Below are 7,495 nucleotides of genomic sequence, written 5' to 3' on the forward strand. Positions count from 1 at the left end.
CTACATTAACCGTGAGGCGCTAGAGGGGAAACGAACCACTGCTACTCATTCTACCTTTATAGTTTTTATTTTGTATGCATGTGAAAATTTAGTCTGTTATTGTATTATTTGAATTGTTGTGAATTGTTCATTTTATATGTGACCCTGGACCACAAAACCAGTCATAAGGGTCAATTTTATGAAACTGAGATGTATACTTCATCATGAATAAATAAGTTTTCCATTGATGTATGGTTTGTTAGGATTGGACAATATTTGAAAATCAGGAATCTGAGGGTGCAAAAAAAAAAATCTAAATACTGAGAAAATCGCCTTTAAAGTTGTCCAAATGAAGTTCTTAGCAATGCATATTACTAATCAAAAATTAAGTTTTGATATATTTACGGTAGGACATTTACAAAATATCTAAATGGAGCATGATCTTTACTTAATATCCTAATGATTTTTGGCATAAAAGAAAAATCGATAATTTTGACCCATACAATGTTTTTTTGGCTATTGCTAAAAATATACCCAAGCGACTTAAGACTGGTTTTGTGGTCCAGGGTCACATATACAACTCGATATATTAAAAAATATAAAGCTTAGCAACAACAAGAAATTGAAATTGGATATTGCATACTCACATTTAGCAATACACACAAAATAGTTTTTACAGAACCAAGTGAATTATCCATTTTGCCTGTGGATGTGACGTATCATTTTGTCTTACAAATAACATATAACAAACCATGAAGTAAATATATAAAACTAAACCTTTATAGAGTTTTCTATCACAGTGGAAAAAAACGATGTAAGGTTAACAGTATAGGCTAGTGTGCCTAAAAGCGCAAAAATATATACTGTATTTAAAAATTAACAAATCAGCCGTTTTTAGGCCTGAAAATATCAGGGTTTAGTTAATGAAAATAATGATTTCCATCTGCATGTGACTAAAATAGGTCATTATAATCATGCTCCTGGCTAAATTCTGCAATGTCGCAACAGTGACAGGACTTGTGAACTTTCCAACCTGTAATGCATATCATGGTCAGTGAATATTGTATAGTGAGATAACCTTGGTAGGTAACGTGGTCAGATGGATCAAAGTGAGGCTGAAGCCCCATGACTTCATTAGTAGTTCATGCAATGTACTCATGTAGGCCTATAAGAATTTAACTTACATGTAGGCTACTGTATGTACAGAAATGCCATTTTTGGGTGCTTGCGTTTACTTTTGTAAATCGTTTAAATGACAACTGTAGTTTGTTAAGTGCCATTGTAGTTGTATAACAATAACAACAATGTAGTTGAAAATAACTTAAAATCCAAAGATTTAATATTGGCACTGTAATGTCTGTGATTTTCAGATTTTAAAAGTCGCAACCAAATAGGATTGAATATCTGCTGACAGCATGGAGCTCACATTTAACTACACCAAAATGGAGTAAAAAAAAAAAATTACAGATTTGTCATGTAAGTATTGTCATTTAAAGTAATTCCTGTTGGGAATTGATAGTAACAGAATACTGCCACCAAGTGGAACTCTAGAAAAGTGCCAATGGAGGTGTTTTTGCATTTTATTTATATTTTCCCTTTTTCTTTTCTGCTTTTGAATACTTCATTGATTTGTGCAAATGTGAATTAGAAAAGTAGAGAAAGAAAGTAAGAAGGGTGATGTGTTTATGACAATGTTACTATTTATAGATATAGACTACAGTACAATAAGTGAACAATTGTGATATGTTAGAATATGTTATAATATAGAATGTCAAAATAGATGTGGGGAAACCCCTGTGCCATATCACTTATGTTTAAGGGAGCGTTCCTGATACATTTCTTACAAATAAGAGGTTTAATTTTGCAATAATTCTGGAAGACCATTTTGATTTTTTCCCCCTTTAAATACATCTGTATTATAAGCATTTTTAATACTTCTGATTCAGTTCATTGGAATGTCAAACTCCCACAATTGCTTATCTAGAGCCACGTCAGGTGAGGAAAGTTTTACATAAAATGGACAAATTTTGCATAACTTCATTTGGTAACCAAGACACATGAAGGTGTAACCTTTTTTGCAAAGTCATGCATGATAATTTTATAATTTACAGTTACTCAACATAACATATCAAAGTTCATCCTCTAACAGCTGACAATGCCTCCTATGACTGAGGCAATAGCAATCGTTTTAAACGATAATGATTGGCAAAATAAGGTGTCATGCATATTGTTGAAAAAGGTGAAATGTAAACCATGGCAGATATTCTATTGTAGAACCTTGTTTAAAAACACTAAATATTCTGTTTCAAATATGCTGTTTCTCCACCTGTGAAGGCTAAAGATATATTTCAGAAAGTCAAAGACAACCAGCTGACACATGGAATACAAACTTAACTCAACTATCCAAGGAGAAAATTCCACCAAATGAACCACCAAAACAGGAAGGGCAGAGGGCTGGCTTCTGGTGAAACCTCCTCAGCCAAAAGCAGCTGTAAAACTGAACCCATCAAAAATGTTCCGTGCAACTTCCGAAATGATGATCTTCAACTTGTTTAACGGTCAGAATAGTGGGTTTGATGCTAACATGATTTTGTCCAGTAATAATCAACCATCACATGTTTTTCCACTAGCTGATGTCTTTCGTGCTACAGTCTTTAGAACCTGCATTTCTATTTGATAATCTCTTATAATGGTACTGTAAAGTCATTCAGGGTATTGGTACTGCTCTGATAAAGTTGTGTGCACTTTGCTCGGATCTATGAAAACAGGGATCCGTGGAGACAAAAAGCTCTTTGATAATGTAGCATTTATTAGCATGTACATAATGTTAAACAAATGTTGTCATGCTCCATGCGCATGATCACTCCATTTTCTTTACAATACAATACAACTTTATTGTCAATCCCAATGGTTGAAAATTGTCTTTGACCACACCATTGATATCAGACATAACATTTAAAACCACACAAATTTCAAAAAGACGTATCCAATCGTTCCATATTAGTGTTTTGATTCAGATATCCAATTACTGCAGGTATAAATGAATTCTAATAGATGTTTCTCTCATTAAATAACGAAGACGATAAGACAAAACTGATCATTTAAAGGATGAGTAGCATCTTTCATACTTTACTTTACCAAGGGGGCTGCACATAATGTGTTGTAAAAATTTTAACTGGTAGTTAAAGAAAATGCTAAATAAATAAAATATTGATAAATTGACCAATTAAGTGTTTTTGTTGATCGCAGATGTGAAATTTAGAAATATATTGTTTGCAACCCTTTAAACTTATGATGTATCTGATTGCCGAACAGTGTCATGGACTACATATGGATACTTGCTGAGGATCCTGTTCTATTAATAGTTCAGTAATAAGGCAGTAAGAGCATAGTGAGCAAGCATAATGTTCTGGAATGTGTGTTTAGTGGACAACTCTGTCTACCACACAGCATGTATGGTTACTGTAGAGTAAGAGCAGCAACATAACATATATCCCTGATGCAGGACGATTACTTGACGTAATGTAGCTTATGAATGCACCTATAGTTCTCTAAAACTGATATGAGATACAAAGATATGAGGGCAAAAATGCCCCTAATGGGTTTTTGTCATACACGGCATAGTTTAGCAATGTCACACGAACAAGAGTGCTGTTTTTTCCCCCTGAATATCTTCATGATTGCAAATGTGATATTGATTTTATACAACAGTTCATTAAAGGTATAAAGCTTTACAAAAGTACACCTTTCTAAAGAGTCCATATTGGTACCTTAAATGTTCAAAGTACTCGAGACCGGTCTTAAGACCATTTTTTGAAGGTCTTGGTCTTGTCTCAGTCTTGACCTCATTTGTACTCTGTCCCGTCTTGGTCTCAGACTAAAAGGACTCTGGATTTTATTTGCAGAAATGTACTTCTATGAGATCTTGTTTTTATATCATAACATAAGCAATATCACAAGAGCAAGAGAGCTGTTTTCACGAATATGAGCATGATTGCAAACCGTGATCTAAATGTTCAACAAAGAAAGAAGTTAATATTAAGTGAATTACATCTTAGACACAATTGCAATTACTATTATTATCTCTTTTTTTCTGCAAGGAAAGTAGTTCCAAACAAATCCATAGCAGAACTGTTGTGTGTTTCCGAGCAACACACAGCAGTGTTTCATTACTAAATAAATCAGCTGCTTTGAATGAATCATTTTCATTGAATGAACTCACTCAAGAGATTCGCCACCACCTAGCCTACTGGCGGTTTTAGTCTGATATTCACAATCACATTAATTTTATTTTTCCATCATATTTCTATATTCAAAATATTATTTTAAAAACATTGATCTCAATAATATTTCTGCAGTTGTAATTGTACCAATTCAGATGCAGCTTCTGTGCCGCCTCTGCAGTGCAAAGATTAATTCTATTGTTAGTGATTTCATTTGATTAATAACAGCTCTATATAGTGTCTTATTATTCTAATTGTATTTATTGATTAAATATCAGATATTTTTAGGCAGTAAATGTGGATCTTTCAGATGAATTTTAGGATTGCTGGTTTGGTCTCGGTCTTGACTTGGTCTCGCTCTGCCTTCGTCTTGGTCTCAGCACACTCTGGTCTTGGTCTCGGTTTAGGTGGTCTTGACTACAACACTACATACTGTAGTAGTACCTAAAATATACATATTAGGACCTAAAAGACACAAAAATGCACCTTTTGAAAAGGTACTGCCCTAGGGACAGCTTTGTACCTTTTTTACTTAGAATGTAATGTGTTAATTTTTAGACACAATACTGCCAATTTTTCCTGTTTTGCTCAAGTCAACGAAAATAGTTCCAAACAATGCCACAGCAGAACTGTTATGAATCAATGTTTTTGAACGAATCAAGTGAGTCAATGATTCCCCCCCCCATTCATAAAGACAGCAGTCTGAATGAATCAGTTGTTTGAATGAATCTGTTGAATAAAGGACTAAATGACTCACTCATTTGCTGCCACCTACTGGTTTGGTTTCATATTTAAAACTATCACACACAGACGTCCATTTCTAAGGTCTGTGAATAATGTGATCTCTAGGTCAATTTCAGGCTTAAAACATCATTGACCCAAAAATTCTTCACCATGAAATATCTCAAATCTATTCCAGATGCTGTATCCCCCTTGCACCCTGAGTCTGTGCTGGAAAGACCACAAAACACCACACAGATGGCATTTTAATACATGGGGAGGGGAATTCTTTACATTCTTACATTTTTTATTTAGAGATCTGTAATATGTTCTGTTCTTCAACACTTCTGTCACTGCAATAAATAACTGATTGAATTGAACGTTATTTAAATTATTTCTGCCAATAAGAGAAAATGAGATGTTAAACACAAGCAATAGAAGCTAAACAAATGTGTCTTGGGCACCAAAGCTAAAGCACCAAAGCATAATTATTGATATTAAACGCTAGGGGGCGCTGGTTTATAATCTGAGTAATTTATTAAAGACATTACTGATCTGAACTGTCAGAGCCTAATATATAATGGGACAACTGAACCGTGTCTAATTTCCCTAGGGGCTGATTCTGTGTGTTTAAAAATAACTAAATAAATCAACATTAGCACTGGTACAATATTTCAAACGATTGCTTAGTTGATTGTGTGTGCCATAAAAATTACTGAACTAAGGTGGAACATTAAAAGCAAATTCACATGAAGGTATTTTTTTATTAAGGCCTATTTCATGAATCTTTAAAATGCACAGCATACAGCAAACTGTTTAGTCATATATATATATATATATTTATTTTTATTTTTATTTTATTTTATTTTTTTACATTTACATTTACATTTAGTCATTTAGCAGACGCTTTTATCCAAAGCGACTTACAAATGAGGACAATAAAAGCAGTCAAAACTAACAAAAGAGCAACAATATATAAGTGCAAATGACAAGTCTCGGTTAGCCTAACGCAGTACACGTAGCAAGGTGTATATATATAATATAATATATATATATTATACACACACATAAACACACACACACATATACACACACACACATATACACACACACACACAAACACACACAAAGAAAAACAAGTAGATGGAATAGAAAAATATAAAAAAAAAAAATTTTTAATAAAAAAAGAAGATAAATGTAGATAAAGTAGAATTAAAATAGAAAAGAAAGTGTTAGAGTTAGAGGGTCAAATAAAGGTGGAACAGATGTGTTTTTAGTCGTTTCTTGAAGATGGTTAAGGACTCAGCTCCTCGGATTGAGTTGGGCAGGTCATTCCACCAGAAGGGAACATTTAATTTAAAAGTCTGTGAAAGTGATTTTGTGCCTCTTTGAGATGACACAATAATACGCCGTTCACTTGCAGAACGCAAGCTTCTAGAGGGCACATAACTCTGAAGTAATGAATTTAGGTAAAGGGGTGCAGAGCCAGTGGTGGTTTTGTAGGCAAACATTAATGCCTTGAATTTAATGCGAGCAGCTACTGGTAGCCAGTGCAAATTGATGAACAGAGGTGTGACATGCGTTCTTTTCGGCTCCTTAAAGTGTATTATTATATATGTATGTATGTATTGTATACATATATATATGGGTCCTGTAGCTCATTTTACATAATGATTACAAAATTTGTCTAATTTTTAAAAAGTTTTTTATTTAATGAAAAATTTGTCTTATTAAATGAACTATTATTTATAAGCTTTTTTTCTTTTTTTTCTTGGGCCTGGACGAATTTTGGTTAATATTCAATATTTTGCTAAATGTGCTTTTGTGCTGAAACCTTGGCTGGTTTAGGCCTGTCATGGATAAATAATTATGGCAATAAAACCACCAGTAGGTGGTAGCAAGCCCCTGTTTTGATAAATGATTTATTGAATCTTTCAAATCAAACGACTCGTTCAAAACGGCTGATTCAATTAGAAACATAACAAGCCTGCGTCCCAGTGTGCATACTATCCATCCTAAATTCTATGTGATATTAGTAATTTTCAATACTATTTAGGGCAGACAGGCTGGATAGTATGCACATTGGGATGCAGGGAAAGTGTCCATCTGAATAGGCCGTTGAATAACTGGCTCACTTGATTCGTTCAAAAACTGATTAATTCAAGGAACGAAACACTGTGTTACTATGAACTGTTGTATAAAATTAATAGCACATTTGTGCTGCACACAAATGAATATTTGGGTTGAACTGTTCTGGAACAGTGTTGTAAATACAACTTAACCACTGATTTCTAGTCGTGTCCTCTTTTGAAAAGTCAAACAAAGTAGTTTCGCTTTCACAACGAAACACAGCGTCACACACGGCGGCCTTGAGTGAGTGGAGGCCTGCGGGCTAGAATGAGCGGTGGCGGGCGGCTAGAGTGTGGAACGGCCGGTGGATTCGACAAAGGAGCGTCCGGAGGGCTTGCGGCAACCACATGTGACGACCCCGGGCTGGACTCCGCTTCGTCCACGGTGAAAGCCGATCCGGCGATCCACAGCGCGAAGTTGTTGTATTTCCTCAGCGACCAGCA

The sequence above is a fragment of the Sinocyclocheilus rhinocerous genome, unplaced genomic scaffold, assembly GCF_001515625.1.
Source record: "Sinocyclocheilus rhinocerous isolate Xijiao unplaced genomic scaffold, SAMN03320098_v1.1 scaffold11, whole genome shotgun sequence".
NCBI classification, from domain to species: Eukaryota; Metazoa; Chordata; class Actinopteri; order Cypriniformes; family Cyprinidae; genus Sinocyclocheilus; species Sinocyclocheilus rhinocerous.